The following is a 26,819-nucleotide window of genomic DNA, read 5'->3' on the forward strand; positions in this document are numbered from 1 at the left end:
ACCTTTTTTTCTTTCCTCCATCACCCTTGACACACTGCTCTCCCCACCTCCCTGGCCTCTAATGTCAGTGTCTCCTATTGTCTTTTGTCCGTCTCCCTTTATGCCGAGGCTCTTGATAAGTAGTCACTTCTTCCTTTATAATATCCCCCAAACTCATCTCTACTTTGTCCATCCCTACTGTTCATGCTTCCCCAAAGTGCTAAATTCATAGGGAATACTGTTGATAACAAATGGTGCAGCCAGCTCTTTTAGTATGTATGCTCTCTGGGTTTCCCAGCTGTACTTGTCAATGAGTGACTATTTTTTTGTGATTCCTTGTTGTTCATGCAATTTCAATCACTATCTAGGCATCTGGATATAATTCTGGTCCTGTTCTTATATAGTGTGAGATTAATGTACTTCTTTAGCTTTCTTTTGTTAGTTTATTAAACTTTGTTAGATTTGAGGGAGACTCAGTTGCTATTCAAGAGGCTGCTAAAGTTATCTTCCTTTCCTGTTGCTGTGATCATATCATGCCCCACCTTGAATTACTTCCCTGGCCGCCTGTCATCTTCCATAACCAATATAAAGAAAGACACGGTTGATGTCTCAAGGATCTTACAATCTAAATCAGACACAGGCACTAGTCTAAAAATGGTGCATTTTGAGGATGGATTTGAATGAAGAGAGGGATTGGTTTAGGTGCACAAGTTAGGAGGATTCAGATCCAGGAATAAAGGGCAGTATGGAAGATGATGTGAACATGAGAATGGAAGAAAGATACAAACTGGTGCTTAAGAAGGAAGTTTGGGAAGGTAAGTGGGATGAGACGAGAGCAGGAAAGGAAGGGGTGGCATCGTGAGGATGAAAAGCTTGAACTTCACCTAGAAGGTGAGAGGAAGCCAGAGAAGCGATTCCAAAGGAAGAGTGTCATGGCCAGGAAGATAAACTTAGAAAAAGTATTTTGAGTAGATTGGAGTGGCAGGATGTAAGCAGGACAGACAGAAGGTTGCAGTAGTTAAGGTGAGAGTCGACCAAGGTGTGGTCCAGGGTTTTAGCTCAAGGAGAGAGAGGAAAGGATGGATTCTAGAGATGTTTTAAAGGAAAACGTGACAGGATTTGGTGAGAGCTTGGATGTGAGTGGAGAAGGAGAGAGAAGACTCAGACATGATGCCAAGATTGTGAACCCTGATATAGGCTTAAATGAAGGCTAATCAGAAAGTGCGTACAGTGCCAATACAATGGGGTCCCAGTCTGTGACTAGGTCTGCTAGACACTACAGTAATAAAAATAATAAATAGTAATAAAAAAACCAGACACTGAAATAAAGGAGAAATAAAGGAAAAGAAGGAGGGATTGTGGGAAAAGTGATTTAGCAAGTTTATTTTGTTAGAAAGATTACTGACAAAATATCATGAAAATTTATGTGCGCAGAAATAATTGTATTTACCCAAGAACATTTACAATATAGACACATCATCCAGCTATGTGTTTCATTATGTTTTATATAGTGGAGGGTAACAACCCAAGGAATCTTACTACAGCCTAGATTTTAATTCGGCCTAATAAGTAAGAATAAAGAATTTGCTGTGGTTGATGCACAAGGAAGGGATATGATTCAATGCCCACGTAAGTCTAAGCTTTCTCGTGGTTTTATTGGCAGTAGTATCATAAACAATGTTCCACACCTGTTATCTGTTTACAGAGGATTCTTGTGTTTGGCTGAAGTGATGTAAAAAATCTAAACTCATTAGAGCCTTTGGATGTTTTTCCTATCCTTTGGGGTTTTCATCAAGAATCAGAAACTTTTTTTTGAAAGTGCATGCCCTAAGACCCTCTCTGTCACTTACAGAATGCTGTAAATTCACTCCATCACTTTCCCCACTGCTGTAAATTGGCTCTGAGCACACATAATGTGTCAGGTTTGCCTACTCACTTTCAGTTTTCACCAGCCTCTACGGGGCATATGTAGGAGTAATGGGATGAAATTGAGCAAACAAAAATTTAGATGGAATATCAGGAAAATTTTCCTAACAGTAAGATCTATTAGAATGTGGAATAGTCTCCCAGGAAAAGTGGTTGAAGCCCGATTGCTTGAATCATTAAAAATAGGCTGAAAAAAGCACACTAAAAAAAGTACTGTAGAAAAAGTCTGCATTGGTAGTGGTTAGACAAGATGACTCCCTAGGTTCTTTCAGTCTTGAATATCTGGGATTTTAGGAACTGAGCTCCATCAGTATTAAGTTACCTGAATGCCTACTTTCATCTAATTGAAACAGTAGAAAGTTTGCTCATATGCATGCCAGGGAAAGTGTTCAGTAATACTCAGGCTGCATTACTGCTGCAAATGTATCTCCATCTCTGCACTCTATAATGTAAAAAGAACTAAGGAAGCAGATAATTTTCATCACAGTTTACCCTTTGCTAAAGCTAGTCTTGTAAGTCAAATACACTTGCATGATACAGCATGGCTGGTGTTATAAAAAAGGTCATTAAAACAGATAATAATGGAGTCCAAATCACAGTTTATAATAGTAGTTTTGTATTAAAAGCTGACTACACACATTCAAAATGAAAATTTCAATGTGCAATAAATATACTTTTCACCAAAATTCTGTGCCTGTTCCTCAGCAAGCAGATATTGTACATTGCCATTTCATTTGTCTATAGAAGCTGTACTGTTATGTAATAGAATAACAGATTAGAGCCACTGGCCGCGGTTCCCCGCTTCAGGCCAAGGGGGCTGTGGGTTGCGGCGCAGCCCAAGGGACATGCTGGCCACCCTTCCCGCAGCCCCCAGTGGCCTGCAGTGGCGAACCGCGGCCAGTGGGAGCCGCGATTGGCCGAATCTGTGGACGCGGCAGGTAAACAAACCGGCCCAGCCCGCCAGGGGCTTTCCCTGAACAAGCGGAGTCCCAAGTTTGGGAAACACTGGTCTATAACATCTTTTGTAGATTGAAAATGCTTTTGGAGCACTTCTAGGATTTTACATGGGTCCTCCTGGTCTTCTGCAGGCATATCTAGATGCTCTAGGAGCATGTGGCAACTGTTGTCCATTACAGCTCATAGTATGGCTACTCCTACTGTTTTCCAGACCTATTGCAATTTTATAGTTTTCCTATTGTGATCCAAAGAATGTCAAGTTGCTAAACACATTTCCTTACGTGCCCTTCTGCATGGGAACAGGAATCTGGTATGCTGCCATGATTATTATTGGTTGTTTTTGTTTTCCCATATTCCAGTTTCTTTAGAGGGAGCTAAGACAGTGCAACATTCAGGCTTTATTTCTTCCTCCACATATACTGTTTTTTCTCTTCAAGCACTCCCTGAAAATAGAATACTCTTACAGCCAATAGAATGCCTACACGGCAAAGAAAAACCTGCAGCTGGCCCATGCCAGCTGACTTGGGCTCAGGCTGTGGGGCTGTTTCATTGTTTTGTAGACTTGCAGGCTTGGGCTGGAACCTGGTCTTGGGGACCCTCCCACCCTGCAGGATCCTTGAGAATGGGCCCCAGCCGGAGCCCGGAACCCTGCATAGCAATGAAACAGCCCTGCAGCCCAAGCCTCGCTAGTCTGAGTTGGCTGGCACGGGCCAGCCGCGGGTTTTTCTTCGCTGTATAGACACACCCTAAGTTCCCATAGATAATCATACTACAGTGCCCCCTATTGGCAAGCTATTTATTCTAATAGCCTAGATTTGTAACTTGTGTTTTCAGTGTTCAGTCATTCATGTGCCTATAGTTTCAAGAGAGGCACACTGCATACAAGGAAAATAAAATAATTTTAATTATTGGTACACTTTACTTTTCATTTGCTTAGTGCCCATAAGTATTTTTATGGGTCAGAACCCCAACCCTTCTCCGGCTCCTTTAGACTGTTGAGAGGAGTAGAACACAGTAAAAAGGGCCCTAAAAGCTCCATAGCTGGCCAGGAGAGGATTCCCTTGGTGCAGACACCACAGAGGGCAGTTGTTACGCTGCTTCCTGAGGAGTCATCACAGGAAAATGGTTTAAGGGGTGGAGCTGGGAGCAGGAGAGACAGGTTTGGACAGGACTGCAGTACGCAGTGCCTGTGACTCACAGGACAGCATAGGGAGGCTGCCATTACTTATGCCCTTGGAACTGTCTAAGTTATGCCAGGCACCTCTCCAATCCCTGGAGCAGCTCAGGGTTGGGAAGGTGTAAGGGTGGCTTAAACCCATCTTCGCCCCCTCACCCTGTAGGTGTTCACTTCTGTGGTGTACCCCTACACCCATAGCACAGAATATCACACATGGACTGCTCTTCCTTTGGTGGGTGCACTCCCATATACACATAGACACAGATGTGTCTGTGCCCATTAATTTAATAATAAGGCTTTCTCTGCCATTCATACTTCTTGTTTTGAGGATTTAATGGGTCTGGTAAAAGCCTAAAGGTACAGGGCTAAAGGTAAAAGCCTAAAGATAATAGGCTACCTCCTAGATTCTGACTCTCTCTCGTTGATTCAGCTCATTAGAGTTATTTTGTAATGGTCTCTTAATAATATACAGACACACTCGCACAGTGCTGAAATCATGCCCAAAAGGCCCTGGCTTAGGGAGATGAAGACAACTCTGGTAATGAGTCCCTGATTGATTAAAAGTAAATACATTTTTATTCACAGAAAAAGGCATTTGTTACCACAAACATTTCACCTTCAGCACAAATATGAGTTATACTTACATTTACTTAGGGATTATAGCAGCACTACAACTAATTACTTCCCAGCAGCTATTGGCCTCAGGTTTGATATGAGCTACTTCTGGCAATATGTGGTGTGGGTTCATGTAAAAGGGGCCTGGTGTTTTCATTGTCTTGGTAGATAACAGTGCAATGGTCTGATGCAGAGTGTCTATACTATGCATAATACAACACAAAATAGGAGCTTATTCCAAACATAATACTGCCCAAATATTTCGCTTCTATTATTGCTTCTGCTATTTCCAAATTTAATATACCAAACAGTGGTCTATACTGAAACACAGAACATACGTCATGTAAACCATAAGCCAATATGATCTGTCACAAAAAAGTCACAAAGACTTATATCCAGCAATTAGTTCACATTTCAAAAAATAATTGCAGCATCAGACAAGGAGTCTATCAAGGAGATGCAACATCATTAATTCATTGAGAGCCTACATTCTTTTCAAGCATCTCAGGCCATTTCTATGGGGGTGTCATAAATATAAAGGGAAGGGTAACCACCTTTCTGTATACAGTGCTATAAAATCCCTCCTGGCCAGAAGCAACATCTTGTTACCTGTAAAGAGTTAAGAAGCTCAACTAACCTGGCTGGCACCTGACCCAAAGGACCAATAAGGGGACAAGATACTTTCAAATCTTGGGGCGGGGGGAAGGTTTTTGTTTGTGCTCTTTGTTTACGTGGTTGTTCTCTCTTGGGACTGAGAGAGGCCAGACAGAAATCCATCTTCTCCAACCCATCCTAATTCAAGTCTCCAATATTGCAACCAGTATAAGTAAGCCAGGCAAGGCGGATTAGTTTATCTTTTGTTTTATGTGAATTTTCCCTGTGTTAAGAGGGCGGTTTATTCCTGTTTTCTGTAACTTTAAGGTTTTGCCCAGAGGGGGATCCTCTGTGTTTTGAATCAGAATACCCTGTAAAGTATTTTCCATCCTGATTTACAGAGATGATTTTTACCTTTCTTTTTTTTAATAAAACCTATCTTTTAAGAGCGTGACTGATTTTTCCATTGTTCCAAGACCCAGGGGTTTGGGTCTTTGATGATTTTGTAACCAATTGGTTAGGATATTATTCTCAAGCCTCCCCAGGAAAGTGGGTGTAGGGCTTGGGGGGATATTTTGTGGGGAAGACGTCTCCAAGTGATCTCTTTTCCCTGCTCTTTGTTTAAACACTTGGTGGTGGCAGCATACGGTTCAAGGACAAGGCAAAGTTTGTACCTTGGGGAAGTTTTTAACCTAAGCTGGTAAGAATAAGCTTAGGGGGTCTTTCATGCGGGTCCGCACATCTGTACCCTAGAGTTCAGAGTGGGGAAGGAACCCTGATACCCCCCTTATTCAGCTGAGTAGGTTGGCTACATAATGAAAATGATATACTCCCTGTGTTCTAATTCTGATGTGCCTCAGAAAGCATATTATAGCCCCTTTTCTGTAGAGAGGATGTTCTTTATCACTGAGTTTAGAAGCTTTGGCATGAGAATCTCCATGAATCTCATATAGATCAGAGATTTTCTTTTCTTCTGAAATTCTAAGCAGTCTTACCTTTGCAACTCTTGTTTGGTTTTATACTTTTCTGTCTTTACTAAGCTATTGGCAAATTCTCATATTTCTTTAAAATATTAATTGGAACTCTAAGGAGCCAATTCCTCCATGTACAGGCACCATATTACCTTGAAATTATTGGGCAATGGAGTTACGCTATGCATGACTTTGTCCTGTAAAGAATGATTACCATTATACCAATTTTTGGAATAAAGCAAGACATCAGTGATTAAAGCTTATGAGTTCTGGTGTGAAGAAATTTCAATACATGCCTCAGAGAGGACAATTCCTTTTGAGAAGTTGCCCCTTCTGAAAGGACATTACCCTGGAGAACAATAAGGATTTTATGGCAGTTTGCAAGAAGAGTAGGGGCCAACACATATTCTAACATCCAGGGTGAGGAGCAAGCTATTATATACAGCACTACAGGTGGCCTGCTTTGTTCACCTATACATAGTTATTACCAGCACAACCAGTATATGTCATTACTTTAGAAGGTATTTCATAGTCCCTTGAGTGTGAGAGGTGCTATAGAAAAAAGAAGTGTGTTCTGTTCTAAATGAAAAACCAAACAGATGTTCAAGTTGTATGACTATGTCACTGACTAACTGTGGATCAGGCATCACCCCGTGCACTACTATGCTGGGGAGCTGAGGATGAGACTTCATAGAATCATAGAATCATAGAATATCAGGGTTGGAAGGGACCTCAGGAAGTCATCTAGTCCAACCCCCTGCTCAAAGCAGGACCAATCCCCAATTAAATCATCTCAGCCAAGGCTTTGTCAAGCCTGACCTTAAAAACTTCTAAGGAAGGGGATTCTACCACCTCCTTAGGTAACGCATTCCAGTGTTTCACCACCCTCCTAGTGAAAAAGTTTTTCCTAATATCCAACCTAAACCTCCCCCACTGCAACTTGAGACCATTACTCCTTGTTCTCATTCTATTCCTGCTCAACTGCCAGAGGCTGGGGTTACTGCACTAGTAGTGATTTTACATCCCTGGTTAATAGGAACCACCACCTGTTATATACTTTGCAGCAAGAAAGAACTTTTGGATAGGATTTAAAACTGGAACATTCATGCACGTCCATTTTCTTTCACTAACTCAGTGAGATGCAAATAGCCCACCACCTAAAGCAAGTGGAATGAAATAGTCTGACTTAGATTTAGCGCTGCGTATTTTGACCTTTCTGTTGGAGGGACAACAGTTGATCTTGCTTAAAACATTTTAAAGGAGCCCATTAAAGTGTGATTCTACTCAGAAAAGTGACTGTGTAAAATGGCACCCTCTTACTTAGCAGATCTGATGCGTGAGTTCAGAGGCACAGCTGCTCACAATAGTGACAAAAATGGATTTTACTATTTTTTACTTCTCTTAGCCCTGCAGAGCAAACATAGTTAGGAAAGAGCAAGATCCATTCTATTCTTCTTTCTGCATCATCAGCAGAATTGTTTATTACATTCTAATTACAGGGCCAAACTGCGCCTACACAAACCCACTGAAGACAGTGGGCTTGACGCTCCTCTCTTGTGCTTGTCTTGCATCATTGGTCCCAGTGGGATTTCTCCTTATGTAACAGGCCCAGTGTGTTTGCACAAGGGTAACTCTGACATCTATTGGCTGGCACCAACATTATCAAGGAGGGTGATGCATGAGAAGGAAAGAATCCAGCTTGACGCTCAGAGCCCTGGTTGAGTTTGCAGAGCTGGAAGTTAGAAAAAATGGTTGGTACACAGAATATGTGATTTGGAATCTACTGAGAAACAAACTTCCACTGAAGTGAGTGAGAGTTCGACTGAGTAAGAAGTAAACAAAGACCTCAGGATTTGGCCCCAAGAAAGTATATATGCATGGAACGTACTCTTAAGCCACCATCCAAGAGACAGTCTTTTACTAAAGGGCTAACAAATATGTAATTCAAATTGTAATAACCCTGCACGTGTTTATGTTGTACAAACAACTTGCTTACTTCAATGTGGCTTTTCTTTCCAAAGCAAGAACCACAGAAGAAGAATAATGACACCATTTGTTACTGATGGAACAAAAAGGGTCAAATCGATTGATGAGATGGTTACCCTTCCAAACAACAGAAGACATAAAGCAGTATGCCAAGAGGCAACTCTGTGGTTGCTTTGTCTTGCTGGAAAATCATTCACTGTGCATGGGCTGATGTTTGTCCATGCTCAGCTCCTCTGCACAGTACCTTGGCCCTTGTACTGTGAGATGGAAGAGGCATGTATGCTTGTGGGTAGGGGGAGTTTGGCAGGGGTGGAGCACTAAGCAGGACAAGCAAAATAAAAATGTAAGGCCTACCTACCTTCCCAGTCCTTCACCAGCACCATGATTTGGCTGGATCCCTGCTTCCTCCTTCTTCACAGAACTGTAGCCTGCATAAAGAAATTTAAAGAAAATAACCCTAAAAAGATGGATTTCCAAATAACTTTCAGAAGAGTTGGTGTATGCCAGGGGCATGCACAGAGCTCTAATGTTGCACTTAGTAAGTAATTAGTCGCTTGTTGAATCGACATCTTAATTAGGAGGGTGGAGGAAACTGCCTCTGAACATATTTATTAACATGGTGCATTTTCTTTTGTTTATATTTATATTTTATTTTATTCTGTTCAGTTCTATCTAACTGGCCAAGGAAGTAGCAGCACCTACCGATCCAAGTAAATTGAGTATATGGACAGTGTGTAGCTAGCACATAAACATAGGAATTGCCATACTGGATCAGACCCATGGTCCATAGAATCAGAGAAATGAAGGACTGGAAGGGACCTTTAGAAATCATCTAGTCACTATGCTGAGGCAGCACCAAGTAAACCTAGACCATCCCTGACAGATGTTTGCCTAACATGTTCTTGAAAACCTACAATAACAGAGATTCCACATTGATATTATCTACTGAAATTACGTATATATAGATATTTTAATTCTGTCAAGCCTATTTATAACAGCCCTTAGCATATTTGAAGACGGTTATCAGATCTTTCCTCAATCTTCTTTTCTCAAGAGTAAACATGCCAGTTCTTTAAACATTTCCTCATAGGTTAGGTTTCCTAAACCTTTTATTAGTTTTGTTGCCCTCCTCTGGAATATCTCGAATTCGTCCACATCTTTTCCTAAAGTGTGGCACTGATAACTGGACACAGTACTCCAACTGAGTCCTCACCAGTGCTGAGTAGAGCAGGATAATTACCACCCGTGTTTAACATATGATGTTAATACACCCCAGAATGATATTAGCCTTTTTCACAACTGCATCACATTGTCAGTTGATATTCAGTTTATGATCCACCCCCAGATCCTATTCTGCAGTACTACTGTCTAGCCACTTATTTCCCATTTTGTATTTGTGCATTCGATTTTTCCTTCCTGCACTTGTCTTTACTGAATTTCATTTTGTGATTTCAGGCCAATTCTTCAACTTGTCACCATTGTTTTGAATTCTAATCCTGCCTTCCAAAGTGCTTGCAACCCCTCCCAGCTTGGTACCACCTGCAAATTTTATATGCATACTCTCCACTTGATTATTCAAGTCACTAATCAAAATGTTGAATAATTCCAGACCCAGGACGGACCCCGGTGGGACCCCATTAGATACAACCTCCCTGTTTGTCAGAGAACAATTGATAACTCGTTAAGAACAGTCTTTCAGCCAGCTATGTACTCATCTTATAGTAATTTCATCTAGAACACATTTTCCTAGTTTGCTTATGAGAACGTCATGAGGGACTGTGTCGAAAGCTTTCCTAAAATCAAGATATAGCCAGTCTGCAGCTCTCCCCCATCCATTAGGCTACTAATCCTGTCAAAGAAGGAAATTAGATCTATTTTTCATGATTTGTTCTTGACAAATCCATGTTGACTATTACTTCTCACCCTATTACCCCCTCAGTGCTCACATATTAATTGCTTAATAATTTATTCCAATATCTTTCCAGATTTTGAAGTTAGGCTGACTAGTCTGTAATTCCCCGGATCCTTTCCCCCCCTCTTTTTAAATATAGGCACCATGTTTGCCCTTCTCCATTCCTCTAGGACAGTGTTTCCCAAACTTGGGACTCCACTTGTTCAGGGAAAGCTCCTGGCAGGCTGGGCCGGTTTGTTTAGCTGCCGCGTCCACAGATTTGGCCAATCGCGGCTCCCATGGGCCGTGGTTCGCCACTCCAGGCCAATGGGGGCTGCAGGAAGCAGCAGCTGGTACGTCCCTCTGCCCGCGCCACTTCCCGCAGCCCCCACTGGCCTGCAGTGGTGAACCACGGCCAGTGGGAGCCGCGATCGGCCAAACCTGTGGACGCGGCAGGTAAACAAACCAGCCTGCCCTGCCAGGGAACAAGCGGTGTCCCAAGTTTGAGAAACACTGCTCTAGGACCTTACCCATCATCCATGAGTTCTAAAAGATAATTGCTAATGGTTCCAAGGTTGCCTCAGCTAGTTCCTTATGTACCCTAGAATGGATTTCATCAGGCCCTGCTGACTTAAGTACATCTAACTTATCTAAATATTCATAGATTCATAGATATTTAGGCCAGAAGGGACCATTATGATCATCTAGTCTGACCTCCTGCACAATGCAGGCCACAGAATTTCACCCACCACTCCTAACAAAGACCTCACACCTATATCTGTGCTATTGAAGTCCTCAAATTGTAGTTTGAAGACCTCAAGGAGCAGAGAATCCTCCAGCAAGTGACCCGTGCCCCATGCTACAGAGGAAGGCGAAAAACCTCCAGGGCCTTCCAATCTGCCCTGGAGGAAAATTCCTTCCCGACCCCAAATATGGCGATCAGCTAAACCCTGAGCATATGGGCAAGATTCATCAGCCAGATACTACAGAAAATTCTTTCCCAGTAACTTGGATCTTACCCCATCTAAAAACCCATCACAGGCCATTGGGCCTATTTACCATGAATATTTAATTACCAAAACCATGTTATCCCATCATACCATCTCCTCCATAAACTTACTGAGTTTAATCTTAAAGCAAGATAGATCTTTTGCCCCCACTACTTCCCTCGGAAGGCTATTCCAAAACTTCACTCCTCTGATGGTTAGAAACCTTCGTCTAATTTCTAATCTAAATTTCCTAGTGGCCAGTTTATATCCATTTGTTCTTGTGTCTTCTTTAACCTATTCTTTCCCTATTCAGACCCATGCTCCTTCCCCCTTGTTAATATTTAATTGCGTCTGGTCACCTCTGGTCACCATTAACCTGTTTGGTGAAGACAAAAGCAAAATAGGCATTAAACATCTCAGCCTTCTTGGTGTTGTCTGTTACTAGCTCTCCTTCCCTGCTAGGTAGTAAACCTACACTTTCCTTTGTCTTCCTCTAGCTCCTAATATATTTATAGAACCTCTTCTTAATGACTTTTTTGTCCCTTGCTAGATTTAATTAATCTTGGTTTCAGAGTAGGAGCCGTGTTAGTCTGTATTTGCAAAAAGAAAAGGAGTACTTGTGGCACCTTAGAGACTAACCAATGTATTTGAGCATAAGCTTTCGTGAAGTGAGCTGTAGCTCATGAAAGCTTATGCTCAAATAAATTGGTTAGTCTCTAAGGTGCCACAAGTACTCCTTTTCTTTTAATTAATCTTGTGTCTTAGTCTTTAGGATTTTGTTCCTATAAGCTTGTGCTGTTCTTCTGAACTCATTCTTAGCAATCTGTGCATATTTCCACTTTTTGTATGTTTCCTTTTTGATTTTCAGGTCATTAAAGATCTGCTGATGCAGTCAGATTGACCTCTTACTGTTCTTTGTAACTTTGCTTTTCATTGGGATGGTTTGCCTTAAATATTGTCTCTTTAAGAGCTGCCAGCTCCCCTGAACTCCATTATCCATTAGATTTTCTTCCTGTGGGACCCTACCCACCAGTTCTCTGAGTTTGTTAAAGTCTGCTTTTTTAAAGTCCAGTGTCCTGATTCTGCTGCTCTCACTACTTCCTTTCCTTAAAATCATGAAACCTATCTACTCCTGTATCCTGTCTCTGCTAGCAGTCAGTAATCAGACACCTCACAGGGATATCTAAAATCCCCATAGTAGACAGGTGTGATATAATCTTCCCCAAGGAAAATCTCATCTAATTCCTAATAGTTAGAGATTGCCTTTTATATGCATAATATATACATCATATTTGTTATAACTGTGAATATTCTGGTTATCCCTATAAACATCAGTTCCTGTTTGAATCTTGGCCTCAATAATATATTGTGGCAGTGAGTTCCACTGTTTAATTACATGCTAAGTAAAAAAGGTATTTCCTTTTATCAGTTTTGATTTTGCCAACTGTTAATTTCATTAATGTTCCCTTGCTCCTGTACTACGAGACAGGGAGAACAGAAGTTCATGATTGACGTTCTCTATACTATACATTATTTTATATATATTATCCTGTCCTCTTTTACTCATCTCCCTATTAAAGTAAACAATCCTAATCTTTGCAATCCCTCTTCATGTGAGTGGTTTCCCAGTTTCCTAATAATTCTCATTGGCTTTCTTTGAACCCCAACTAGTTCTACAGTATTCTCTTTGAGGCAGGATGACCAGAATTTCTCACAGTTATCCAGATGAGGCTGCACCTCTGATTTATAGAAAAGAATTATAATGTTCTCTGTATTATTCACAATCCCATTCCTTATGTAGCCCAACATTTTGTTAGCTTTTTTGACCGCAGCTGCACATTGAGCAGAGGTCTTCATTGTGATGCCCAGGCCCCTTTCCTCAGTTGATACAGTTAATTTAGAGCCCTCTAAGGTATAAGAGTAGTTCACATTTTTCCCTCTAATGTGAATTACTTTCAATGTATCAGGAAGTTACTAAGCAAGGAGCTAGTGTTCAAGTATTAAGGAGAAGGAGAAACAGTGCCCCCATCCTGAGCTTATCTAGCAGAAAGGGAAAAATTCCAGCCCCAGTATTGTATCTGGCCCACAGGAAAGCCCAGAAACATAGACCTTTTATAATCCCAGGGAGGGGAGAGTGGGAACAGCTGTTCCCAGATACACAATTGTGTCATTGCAAAGCATTTATAAACCCACATCTTGGGTATGCGGGAGCCAATAGGTTCCTGTCACACCATTCAGTTCAGCAAATTGGCCATGTTGCAGGTGGGCACACAACCCCCACCTGATGTCTGCCCCAGGATAGCCCACAAGGAGGCCATTGCCCATGAAGGAGCGAAGGGAATGCGATTTAAGGGTCCAAGAGTGTCTTTCTTCTGTCAGTCTAGACAATGCCTCCACTGCTGAGGCCACAGGGGCAATGAAGGAGGATTGCTGGTTATCAGTGCATTTGCAAGGAAGGTCAGAAGCTGCCTATTGAAGTTGATCACATGGACAGGTTTTCTTATATAACAATTGAATTTTTAAACTGATTTTGAAATATATGTAGCTTTAATAATCTCCATTAATGTGAAGGATTCCAGTGTCATGTAATGAACGCCGTCATTTTTACTGTTACTTCCTTGAGGGCAAAAGAAGTACTTCTCAGCGCATGACAGCATGCCACTGCTAGAGACTTCGACAGCATCTTTCAAGTTCTGTTATTACACAGATGCTGACCATCAAGATTGTAAGAAGCAGTGAATTTATTGGGACTGTGAGGGGAGCCCTGGTCTTTTGGGGCTCAGGGAGAAATCCCTGCTAGGCTGACAACAGCCAACTCTAAACTGGGTTCTGGGAAAAAAGTTCACTGCCCTTGCCTCTACTACAGGGGTTTATCCAGACTCAGCTGAGGTAAATCAAGTTGGCTTGTTTCTTGACTTGCCCAAGATTATTTAAAGTTCAGGTTGTTTTTTTTTAAAGTCGGCATTTAACTATTTGCCATGAAAGCAATCTAGACCCATAATGCTCTGTCCTGCTCCCGGATATTGAGAGACAGCGGAGAAAAACATTGGCTTAAGTGAATTTCATAATGGGAATCAGTGGCAGTGCTGGTTACTCAGTTCTTTGTGGGTGAAATTACTTCAGTGCAGGGGGGCTTACCCAAGGCCCTGTGCATCCCTTAAGATGCACTTATCACAGGTTTAAGTGGGCTTTAAGGAATGTTTAGACCTTATGTGAGACTCCTGTGATGGAGATTAATTTCATCCTGAAGTAATACCAGCAACTGCAAATTCACCATCTATTTCTATTTCACATTCTACTTGGATTAGCATGCTGTGCTTCCCCTTAGCACACATCAGCATAGTTCTCTATTTTAGCATTATTCATTTTTGACATGAAGTTGTTCTAAACATGGTAAATACAGAAAGTAATTGTTATGTTAAACAGAGGAAGTGTAATGAGTCTCATGTACAAACTTGACTTGCTCTTGCTGCAGAGCTTGACTGAAACAGAATACACAATAGTGCTGCCAGTTTCAGTGGGAAGTTCTTTACCAAGTCCCCATGGTTCACAGACAGTGCCTCGACCTTTCCTGTACTTATGATACATACAGCCACAGTTTAATGACTGAAATGACTTTGAAGCTTTCCCAGTGGAACCAATTTTCACCCTCTGTGAATAGAAGCTTCAGCCTTTCAGCAAAGAGTTTAGTTTGGTGATAAGTTAACATGCGAGGCCAGCATGAAAATAACTTTTAACAGTTGCCCTGATGGCAGGGCTTTCACATTGTGACTAGTAGATAGGATGTAGGGCTTTTGGAATAGACAAGCTCTCCAAACTAATGTAGGCGGATGAGATATTTAGTCAGTGAGAAAAGATGTTACTCACAGCTAGTGAGTCTACTGCTGGCTTTTCAGGGCTGATGGCAAAGTTTCACAGCGAGAAGTAGTTAAGAAAGTCATAGTCAATATGATTCCAGGCCTTCCTGTGGCAATAGAGTGTTTGTGAACCATAGGACACCGGCATTCTGTTTTACACTGATGAGAAATTCTCTTCTGAATTTTGGCTAATAAGTGCTCTGGAAGAAGGCTGAGGAAATTATCTATACAATAGAATAATGAAGAGTTGAAAAATCCTTCATGTAGAACTCAGAGCAATACTGACCTCAATCTGGGTATTTCTCTTAATTTTAGCGCACCAGAAAGGTTATAGTTTTTAGCTTTGCCTTGAGAGGAGCCCACAATAAAGTTAGTCATCATACAATGTTATAGTTACAAGTGCACGATCCTGCAGCTCTGATGCAGGCAAAACTCCTATTAAAGTTCAGTTAAGTTTTGCCTGAGTAAGGGCTACAAGATCAGATCCACAAAATTATAGTATGGTCCAGAATAACTCAAGTTCAGATATGTTGGGTCTGGATGACATTTTTCTATTCCAAAAATATCTTTTGTGTAAGTGTTTTTTCAATTCAAAAATGGAAGGCAGACAAACAGAAATGGAATAGTTCTGAAATACTTGACCAAGGAATCACCATACATCTGCAAAATACAACCTACAGCATAACTCGAAACCTGACCTGCCTGCCGCTGTACCAACAGCACTATATAAATAACTAAGGGACCTGACACTATAACACCAATCAGTTCCTCACATCTTGTTTTCTACAATAGGCTTTGATGTTTCTTTCTGTGAGCTGTGGTAAAAGGAACTAAATGAATTCTTTGCTTCAGTCTTCACAGCTGAGGATGTTAGGGAGATTCCCAAACCTGAGTCGTCTTTTGTAGGTGACAAATCTGAGAAATTGTCACAGATTGAAGTGTCACTAGAGGAGGTTTTGGAATTAACTGAGAAACTTAACAGCAACAAGTCACCGGGACCAGATGGCATTCACCCAAGAGTTCTGAAAGAACTCAAATGTGAAATTGTGGAACTATTAACTATGGTTTGTAACCTGTCCTGTAAATCAGCTACTGTTCCCAATGACTGGAAGATAGCTAATGTAACGCCAATATTTAAGAAGGGCTCTAAAGGTGATCCTGGCAATTACAGACCGGTAAGTCTAACATCAGTACTAGGCAAATTAGTCGAAACAATAGTAAAGAATAAAATTGTCAGACACATAGAAAAATATAAATTGTTGCGCAAAAGTCAACATGGCTTCTGTAAAGGGAGATCATGTCTTACTAATCTATTAGAGTTCTCTGAGGGGCTCAACAAACATGTGGACAAGGGGGATCCAGTGGACATAGCGCACTTAGATTTCCAGAATGCCTTTGACAAGGTCCCTCACCAAAGGCTCTTAGGTAAATGAAGTTGTCATGGGATAAGAGGGAAGATCCTTTCATGGATTGAGAACTGGTTAAAAGACAGGGAACAAAGAGTAGGAATAAATGGTAAATGTTCAGAATGGAGAGGGGTAACTAGTGGTGTTCCCCAAGGGTTAGTCCTAGGACCAATTCTATTCAACTTATTCATAAATGATCTGGAGAAAGGGGTAAACAGTGAGGTGGCAAAGTTTGCAGATGATATTAAATGGCTCAAGATAGTTAAGACCAAAGCAGACTGTGAAGAACTTCAAAAAGATCTCACAAAACTAAGTGATTGGGCAACAAAATGGCAAATGAAATTTAATGTGGATAAATGTAAAGTAATGCACATTGTAAAAAATAATCCCAACTATACATACGATATGATGGGGGCTAATTTAGCTACAACTAATCAGGAGAAAGATCTTGGAGTCATCGTGGATAGTTCTCGGAAGACGTCCACATAGTGTGCAGCGGCAGTCAAAAAAGCAAACGGGATGTTAGGAATCATTAAAAATGGGATAGAGAATAAGATAGAGAATATCTTATTGCCCTTATATAAATCCATGGTACACCAACACCTTGAATACCGTGTACAGATGTGATTCCCTCATCTCAGAAAAGATATACTGGCATTAGAAAAGGTTCACAAAAGGGCAACTAAAATGATTGGGGTTTGGAATGGGTCCCATATGAGGAGAGATTAAAGAGGCTAGGACTTTTCAGCTTGGAAAAGAGGAGACTAAGGGGAGATATGATAGAGGTATGTAAAATCATGAGTGGTGTTGAGAAAGTGAATAAGGAAAAGTTATTTACTTGTTCCCATAATATAAGAACTAGGGGCCACCAAACGAAATTAATGGGTAGCAGGTTTAAAACAAATGAAAGGAAGTTCTTCACTCAGTGCACAGTCAACCTGTGGAACTCCTTGCTTGAGGAGGTTGTGAAGGCTAGGACTATAACAGGGTTAAAAGAGAACTAGATAACTTCATGGAGGTTAAGACCATTAATGGCTATTAGCCAGGATAGGTCAGGAATGGTGTCCCTAGCCTCTGTGTGTCAGAGGGTGGAGATGGATGGCAGGAGAGAGATCACTAGATCATTACCTGTTAGGTTCACTCCCTCTGGGGCACCTGGTATTGGCCACTGCTGTAGACAGGATACTGGGCTGGATGGACCTTTGGTCTGACCCATTATGGCCAGCCTTATGTTCTTATGCAAAAACTGGAAGAAAGGAGTGGAGACCTTTGTTACTTGTTAAATAGCATACCAGCTTTCTCAGATTGTTCTTTAGTCCCTGGAAACAGCCCCTCTTAAAGTATCCCAATGATCCTAGACAGAACAGCATCAGTAGAAAACATGAGAACTGGCCACTTTAACTTGAGTTTGGTTGATGACCCAGAAGAGTCCATGGAAGTAATTTTGCTTAGGACACTTAAATTAACCTCTACTGAGCTCTAGAAAATGTGCACTAGAAAACAACCTTGCACTAGTAACAGGCTGGATTAGATGACACAATAGTTTATTTCTAATTTTTATGATCTTGATTCCAGAAGGATCTAGATACACAGTCTGTAGACAAGTTTTCCTTTCATCATAGTGTATCTGAGATTTTAATAATGACACTTTGTTCTGTATTAGAAGCTGATAGCAGTGGGCTGTGGAATTTTATATCACCGAGATTTAAAACATATAGACCTCAAACCAGCAAATACATAAATAATAAAAGTGACAAGTTTGAGCTTGTATCTTTCCCAAGAGGTACTTGAAGTAACTTTTGAACCATTGAAATGAAATAATGTATCTACTTGATATACCTTTCAAAACAAACTATTAGCAGAAGCATACCTCCCTGCCTCCTTTACTTTTTGTCAGAGTTTTGATATCATTGCAGCATACAATATGGTTTTTAAATGAACATGAAACCCGTGCTCCATGTATCTTGCATAGCACAGTTAGGCAGGCTGTCTTGTAAAGTACTCAAAGGGACCCGATTAGAAAACCCAACACACTTGTTTCCTGAGTAACTCCCTGAACACACATACATAGTATGCCTTGATATTGCAAAAGTTGCACAATAGTACACGATCTTATTCGGGGTATAATTTCAGGCTGGCCCCAGTGTATGCAGGTGCAAGTGCAAGTGCAAACACCTGGTGTGTGCTTTATAAAGTCTAAAGCCTGCATGCTTTCTTTCCATAGCCTAACCATTGCACACACACACATTATATATACATATGACATAGTTAGAATTTGTACCTGCAAAGCCCATTTCTTAACTTCTTTTATCAGTAATCTAATAATTGTAACTCATTGTCTGGTTGTGCTATTTCTGCTACACTTTTGTACACTGATTGCATATACAACTTTGTAATGTTACAGAGTGCCTGATGAAAGGGCAGGGACACAGCAACTCCTGACTTCAAAACCTGGCTCTGATATCCTTGGCTAAATTCCTTGCTCTGCCAGTTTCTCCTTCTGCAAAACAGGAATTATATTTACTCATAGGATTAGGGACCATTAATTAGTCCATAATACAAGTGGATGCACCCCAAATCAGAGGCCCAAGCCTAGGATCTGATCCTGGCTCAGATAGGGTGTATATATCAGATGTTTCACTATAATAGTTAAAATCTTAACCTCAAATGTGAACAGCCCTTATTTTGGGAAAACTCTGACTCACATCTGGAATTTGAGAGTCTTCAGAGTTGGCAGTTTGGTTCTGCCCATTTATAAAGATAAGGAGCTGGGATCCAGAGTTCAGTTTTGGGATTTGGGTTTTAGACCCATCTCTAGTTTGCAGCATACTCTAAAGATAAAAAATGCTAAGAAGATGGAAGATGCTAATGATAATGATCGCTCACATTTAAACGGAAATGTTTGTACTCCATAGCTTGGCGAACATCCAGGCTACTCAGCCAATTGGGCAATGGGTAAAAGGTTCACTGGTTAGTAGCCCTCAATAGATCAGTATGGACAAGTCCTGAAGTACCACTGAATTTTTCTGAACTGATGTAGCTCCTCTTGAGACATAATCAAAAGAAAAAAAACCAAAGCATTCAGTTCCTGCTGTGCTATATCCTCCATTGACAGCTTGAGTTAGTGTGCCCACCGTGATGGACTGCCATGTAAGCTGTTATCCTCTGTGTGTGTGTGTGTGTTTTCTTTTTGAGAGATGACAGTTCCCAAGTGAAAGGACACTTCAGCTCTGATATAACTTTCCTTCTATTGTCTGAGTTTTGTTTGTTTTCTGGCAAACCCTAGCCCTGCCTCTGTGTTATGTGCAGCTGTACATTTCCCATTTTTCTGCGGAGAGGCCAACTGGAGTCTTTGGAGGCTTCTCAGTAGTATTGCCTGAAGCAAATACCACAGCTCAATAGCAATTTAATATTGTAATCAGGGAGCAAACTGTGCCGTTTCGGCACATTGTGATAATTATTAACTACATCTATTAGTGTTACGATTCTAGTAACTAATATTTACAAAATGTTCCCTGTGTACGGGAGACCTTGTTGAGACACAAGCATTTTGAGTTATTCCTGAGTGATTGTCAGTGGACCTTTGAGCCAGTGTTCATGTTCACTATTTAAAGATAAAAAATCAATACTGAGAAATCATACTTCAAAAAACCTATTTCATGAATAATAAATTCTCAGGGTGTAAAACTATACTGAGCACCAGAACATTTTATGAATTTATGGGAAAATTTTCCTGTGGAAAAAACTCCTGGAAGATAAGATTTAAAAAACCACACCTTAAAACCTTCACACAATATAAAGGGAATTCCACTGACACATTAAACTGCTGTTGCTCCTAGGATTTTTGCTTGATGCTTCAGCAAAGCGTGTAATTTTCTCACGCTTTCCCTAGACTACTAGAGGAAAGTTGATGGTCTCTTGATTCACAGCTCAGACCACGCAAAAAATAAGAACACGTCTACACAGGGATACTCAAGAAAATCTGAATTAAGAAAATATTAATACTTGGTTTCAGCATTAGCAAAAACAGGCATTTGCCTGCTGTTAATTTTCTTTTTGGGTACAAATACCATTCACTAAATGAAGGGGAAAAGGAGTTGTGAGAAACCATTGACACAAATTGTTTTTAAGGGGACTTAGGCCCTGATTCAGCAAAGCATTTAAGCATGTGCTTAAGACAGGGAAGACTTTTACTGTTGATGGGCACAGTTTCTGAAAAGAATTGCACCATACCTACAATAAGCATTGATTCAAGGACTAAGGCTAACATTTTCAAAAGTGCCCCAAAAGTGACTTAGGGCTTGTCTACATGGAGCAGCAATTCACACTACGGAAGTGTGATTTTTAAAGTGCACGAATGTGTCATGCATTAATTGGTCCATGTAGACCCTGCTGGTGCACACTAAAGGTTCTCTAGCATGCTTTAACCTTTAATGATCCAGTCACAGTGCATTGCTTCTTTACTGTTGTCAATGGCCCTGCTGTTTCAGCCTCTTGTTTTCATTTCTTTCATTCAGTTTACGTTTAGCGCTTTCCATGTGTTCTACAATTGCCTGCCTTCAAATGTAAATGGTGGCCTTGCTGCGTACCGTACAGAACAGTACATTACCATCAATGTGAAATTTGTCCTTGCCAAACTCAGTGACACATTTTTAGGTGTGATTTTTTTAAAGTTTTCAGCATCTTTTCATAATTTTAATTACATCTGAAGTCAAATTTGAGATGCATTAAAATTCAAACCTCTATACACCAGTATAGAGTTTATTGGAGTATGTTAGCTATGTAAATTTAAAGTGCATTTGAAAATCAACCAAGAGGGCGAAGTTGCGTGCATTGAATAAGTGACACTGGGGCTTTCAGTAAAATTTAGTTAATGGTTAATATATATTTTTATTTTTTCACAAAATGTAAAAACTAAAGAATCGCTGTAAAAATGCAAATTCTGTGTTTTTCTGTGGCAAACAGGTTTCTAGGATCCCTGGTCATAAGTAATATGTTTACAGCTAGATTTTGCTCTCAGTCCTTGAGCCGAATACACTGATATATAGAATGAGGGTAGAGTACAGCCAGTGACCTTAGTTCATTTGCACAAAAGTTAGTATAGTATTATATAATATAAATGACATTACCACATAAAATTACATAGGTTCCAATATTGTGTTATACCAGGCTATACAATGAGAAAAATACATAAACAAGTAATATGCAATATAACAGGCTTGAAAAAACTGCCATGAAAATTTACCTGGCCAGGCACAAAATCAACTTGCTGACCTTTACCGTGATGGTCAAGAATGAAAATAAGAATGCTATTTAATTCACCCATCAAAAGAAATGACTGACCCCCAGGCAAATGCCGAAGTAGGAGTTTGCAAGGCTGGGACATGGTATAATGATAAGGAGCACTGTATGTATATGAGACAGCATGCCTGCTAACATGTATAAAAGATTGCAGAAAAAGTTATGGGAGATTGTGTAACATTTACTGTTTGCCTAATAGGCTCAGGATATGCAGATTACTTGGCTGGGGCAAAGGGCTGAGGGTGGCTTTTCTGAATAAATAGCTCTCAAAACCAGTCCCCACTCTTGTTTTGCTTCTGCCTAAGGAGTTGGGTTTTTTGCCTGCCAAGACCAGCTGCTTCCTAGCTGGCTAGGCCACTCTTCAGTGGCCCAGGGCTGCTTCTGAGATGAAGGGGGAACCAGCTCCTCCGAGGCTAGCTGGTGCAGCTGTGTCCCTCCAGGCTGGGTTAGTGTCGTTTATCTGCCTGTTGGGTTTGGACAGCAAGATAGCACCATTCTTCTCTTTTCCCATCCTTATCTTTCCCTTATTTCCACAGCAATTTTGACCTGCATCACCTTGCCCGAATACACCAATGTTGTTACCGCTGGGATTTACACTAGTCGGTTGTAATCAGGTGTCCTGCCTGGCTCCAAAGGTTTTTGATTTTATGATTACTTGGCCTCACAATCATTCCTGTGTGTGTATCAATACTGCAACATCCAGGGGCTAAAGTCTACCCTTTCTTATGCCTGGATGTCAGTTGGGTTGTTCTTCACTGATACAGTGAGTCACAACTGTACGTCCCTGATTTTGGGCCAGATCGTTTTTGACTCCTGCAAAGGTACACTAGGGAAGAGAGGATGTAAGGGGCAGAGGGATCTTAAGCTCAGTGCTAGCAACCCTGACCCCTTATACTGGCAAATAGAGCTGGCAAGGGGAACACACTCTGTACCCTCTTATGGGATAGTGAAACGTAGCTGTACTCCACCTTGCTCTCAGCAGTGCATCCTGGTGATGATCCTGCTCAACCTGTGCAGCCCCACACACTCCCACATTAGGACTTAGGGAAATAGATCCCCTTACTTAAACAGTTTTCACCATGCACCCCAAAATGAATGGCTTAATCCTGGCATGAGGGGATCCATAAAATGTGCTGTGGGACCCATTGAATAGGACAATAACTATGCCTATTGCTCCAGGAGCAGAGTTGTTGAAATGGGAGCACACTTACCTACTGGGGAGGTGATCTTTTGGTAAGGCTCTGAAGCACTTTGGACTGGTGTTCAGAGCTGGCCTTAGGATTTGCCAGGTTTCTGTGAATTAAGGCATGTGGGACCCTTTCAAATCCTTCCCCACCTGTGTCCTGGTCCTTGAAGTACAGCTACCAGTACACCCCTTTTAGGTGCCATGTAAGCACAAAGCCTGTTGGTATATACACAAGATGGATGGCATGGCAGGAGCATAATGCCAAAGTACAGAGTACCAGGAAAAGCTCCCTGGCATAGCATCGGACCAGAAATGCATGGGAATAAAGAGGCTGAAGCAGAATTACAGGCTGATGCTCAGAGAACTGATCTATCAGTGGATCTGTCAGGTCCTTGGTGGTGGCTTCTGGTGGCGCTGTTGCTGTGGGAGTAGTCAGGTGTTTTGGGGGCTGGGAACAAGATCTTTGGTGTGTAGGGCTCTATGACAGCAAGCCAGCATTACTGAACAGAGCTGAGTGGGAGCGAGATGTCTTCATTTTCCAGGAAAATCTGCAGTCTCAATTTTTTTTCCATTTCAAAATGGAACAAAAGCAAACCAACATTCCCATACATTTCAAGTTTTCAGTTTCCCATAAAGCAATTATGTCTTTTTAAAATTATTGTTATTTTATTATTTTGGGTCAATTGCAACATTTAGTTTTGATAAAAATCTAAATGTTTTATTCCAATTTCGATTTATTCTAAGATATACATTTAAAAATTGAAACAAAATGTCCTTTTGAATTGGAAAATCAAAATGTTCCAATTTGAAAAGATCAGAATGCTTTTTTTCATTTTTTTTTGGAAACAAAATGTCATTAAAATTGACATATTTCCACAAAAATGGTGCACTTTTGGCAAATAGGCATTTTCTGACAGAAGAATGTTCCACTGGAAAAATTCAGATCAGTTCTACTGATTTTTTCCCTTCCATCCACCACTTTCAGGTGAGGTACATCGAATGAGCACCTTAGTGGGAGATACAACTGCAACAATAAACTGAACTACCTTTATGTCCAAACATGCAGTAATACAGGTCTGAAGACCCTATGATGACAGTACAGTAACCCATAAAAAAGCAAGTAGGAATTCTCCTATCACATGCACAGGGAATTGTTATTGTTCCATAACATTTGTAATTACTATGTTTATATATTTAAAAAGCCTATGTTAAAAGAACATTATTAAGGTTGCAAAGTTAAACATTCAAAGTTAGGAAATGACAGAATAAGGTTACCTATGCAGCCTTAATTCAACCCCCTTGTGAGTTTGCATTATGATACAATCTTTAATTATATGATCACATACTATTTCCTCCCCACAGAATCGGAGGATGAATCAGCTAGTTCAGTGAAGGAGGCTGTTGTCTGTCGGACACTTGTCTCAATTGTTGTAGAAGTTGGAAGGTGTGTGCTGAATGAGGCAGAGATTTGTAAGAAGAGAAAGGAGGGTTTCATGGTTAAGACAGTTGAATGAGCCCTGGAGAACTGGATTCTAGCCCAGTGTCTGCCACACAGTTCTATGTGATGCTGGGCAGGTTACTTAAACTAAACTTTTCACAGCTGATCGCTAATTGCGTGTTCCTCATTTTCTGGATGCATGATTTGAATCCCTGGGGGGGGGGTCTCATCTGCAGAAATGCTGAGCACTAGTAGTTGTAACTGAAGTCAATAGAAGCTGTGTTTGGATATATAAAGTTCTGCATAAGACTAAGTACTCCAAAAAACAGGTATCTCAGATTGTACACCTCACATTAGTGTGGACTTTTGACCTTAATTTCTCGGTTTCTCAGTTCCCCCATCTGTAAAATGGGGATAATAATACCCCACCCCTCATCTTACAGATGTGTTGTGAAGATATGTTAATAAAAGTGTGTGAAGCACTGAGATACTTTAGTGGTAAGCACCTTAGAAAAGCCCATGGGGAATTAATAATCGTGTCTTCAGAGTAGCATTTGAATAATGTGCAGTAAATAAGTAATGTGTGTACATATCTCCCTGCCCTCCAGTGCATCTCAAAGATCCAGGGATTCTAGGGGAAGAAACCCCTGCCAGTGGAGGCAAATCTCCCATCTCCCTGACAGAACTGTGTGTGGAGAACATATTACAGTAGCACATAGCTGCTAGCCTCATAAGCTAGGTATTTTACATACAGTAAATTGCTTTACTGTATAGATTTTACTACAGTGGGGCATGACCTGAACCTATGTTGGTATTCTGTGAAAGGTTTACATCAAATTCAATAAAGTCACTAATTAATTTTGATTTCTTTAGTCTTCCATCACTACAGCTGTCATAATTAGAAAGTCAACTTTACTCACACTTACCATGAGACCTAGGAAAACTATTAGTGGCAAACAACTGATCAGATGAATTTAACTCTTTCCGGTTTGTAGCTTTAATTTTTATAAATTTATTTTCTATTGAATATTTTTCTTTGAATGGTTAATGTGAATATATTTCAGCCTGTGCATTGCTCACAAACTATATGCCACAACTAATCTTTTGATTTTTTTCTGTTGGTAATTCACTATGCATACTATGTGATTGGTCATTTGAGTCACATTCTGTTGTTTCTCCCTTAGTGGATAACTTTCAAACATACAAAGAGATTTCAAGATGGCCTCTGCAAACATTACTTGTGTGAAGACCTATTCACAGGAGTATTTGTAACACATTATCTTTCCTGGAAGTATTCTTGTGAACAAAAGTTTCTTCTATGAATGTCTATATAAAGGACCTGGCCAACTTTAGCTGAAGTCAATGGAAATAGTCCCACAGATGTAGAAGGGAGCTGATTAAAGTACAATGTGAATAAAAGGAGTAAAAAATAGGCATAGTACATTTGTGGAATGTTTTTGAACTAGTCTTCATGAAGAATTATCTGCAGTAGTCAGCCAGCTGTAGGTAACACTCAGTGGTATCAGAGGTACCACCATTTTTTGCTGCAAATTTGTATTTTATTAATTTTTCTGTTCTTCTTAAATGCCACTGTGAGGTAACTGAGGGGAATAGTGACTTTTAAAAATGTATTGTAATTTTGGTTTTAAAATGCTGCTCAGCTAGCCGAACATAAATCGGAAACTATCTATTTTTTCCTTAAGGCATTAGAATTCTTTTGAATACATGGAAGTGTGCATAAAGACAGCTATGCATAAAAATTCACATATGTTTACATTTATCCATCCTAAATATATATGGTTGAATATTGTATTAACCTAAGGCTATTACAAAATGCAACTGGCACTGGAATTGCCCTATCTGGACTGTATGGTCATCAGCAACCTTTAATGGCAATCACTGTAAATTTTTTTGTCAAATTTGGTTATGAAGGGAAAATATCAGTATTAAGTGACTGACTTTTGAGCTATTTTGTGATGCTGTTGCTAACAACCAAGATCCTTGTAAAAATATGTGTTCTACAATAATGATCCAGTGTAACATCACGTCTGCAAACTGTAATGTCTGAAAAGATTACTGTGTTTGTATGCATGTCTGTGTATTTTATATATGCCTACACATGTTATTTTTGTATAAGAGCAACATGTTATCACTCTTTTTTCTGCTCAGTCCACAAAAAAAAGTTTTAGTGTTTTGCTTTGGAAATTGGTTTAAGACCAAAGAGCAGAAGTTTTTGGCAGTTAATGACAACCAGAAGTTGTTGAGGGCCCAAGGCTTTGCCTCGGGCCCTTAACCCAGTTGGTCATTAACTGCAAAGCCATGTCTAAGCCAGAGGTAATTATTGCTCTTTTAAGCTGTGAAAAATACAAAAATGTAAGGAAAAGTAATGATAGTTCCTATTTAATGTCTTGATCCGTGTACTGTTATGCAGATTGAGCTCTGTTTACAGTACTAGTCTTTTCTCCTAATAATTAAAAACTTTAGTCCTGTTCCCATTAAAATCAGTGGGAGGATGATCAGGTGAAAGCATAGTGAGTTATGTGAGA

Source organism: Lepidochelys olivacea (genome assembly GCF_965140295.1).
Source record: "Lepidochelys olivacea isolate rLepOli2 genome assembly, chromosome: 2".
In the NCBI taxonomy this organism is placed as follows: Eukaryota; Metazoa; Chordata; order Testudines; family Cheloniidae; genus Lepidochelys; species Lepidochelys olivacea.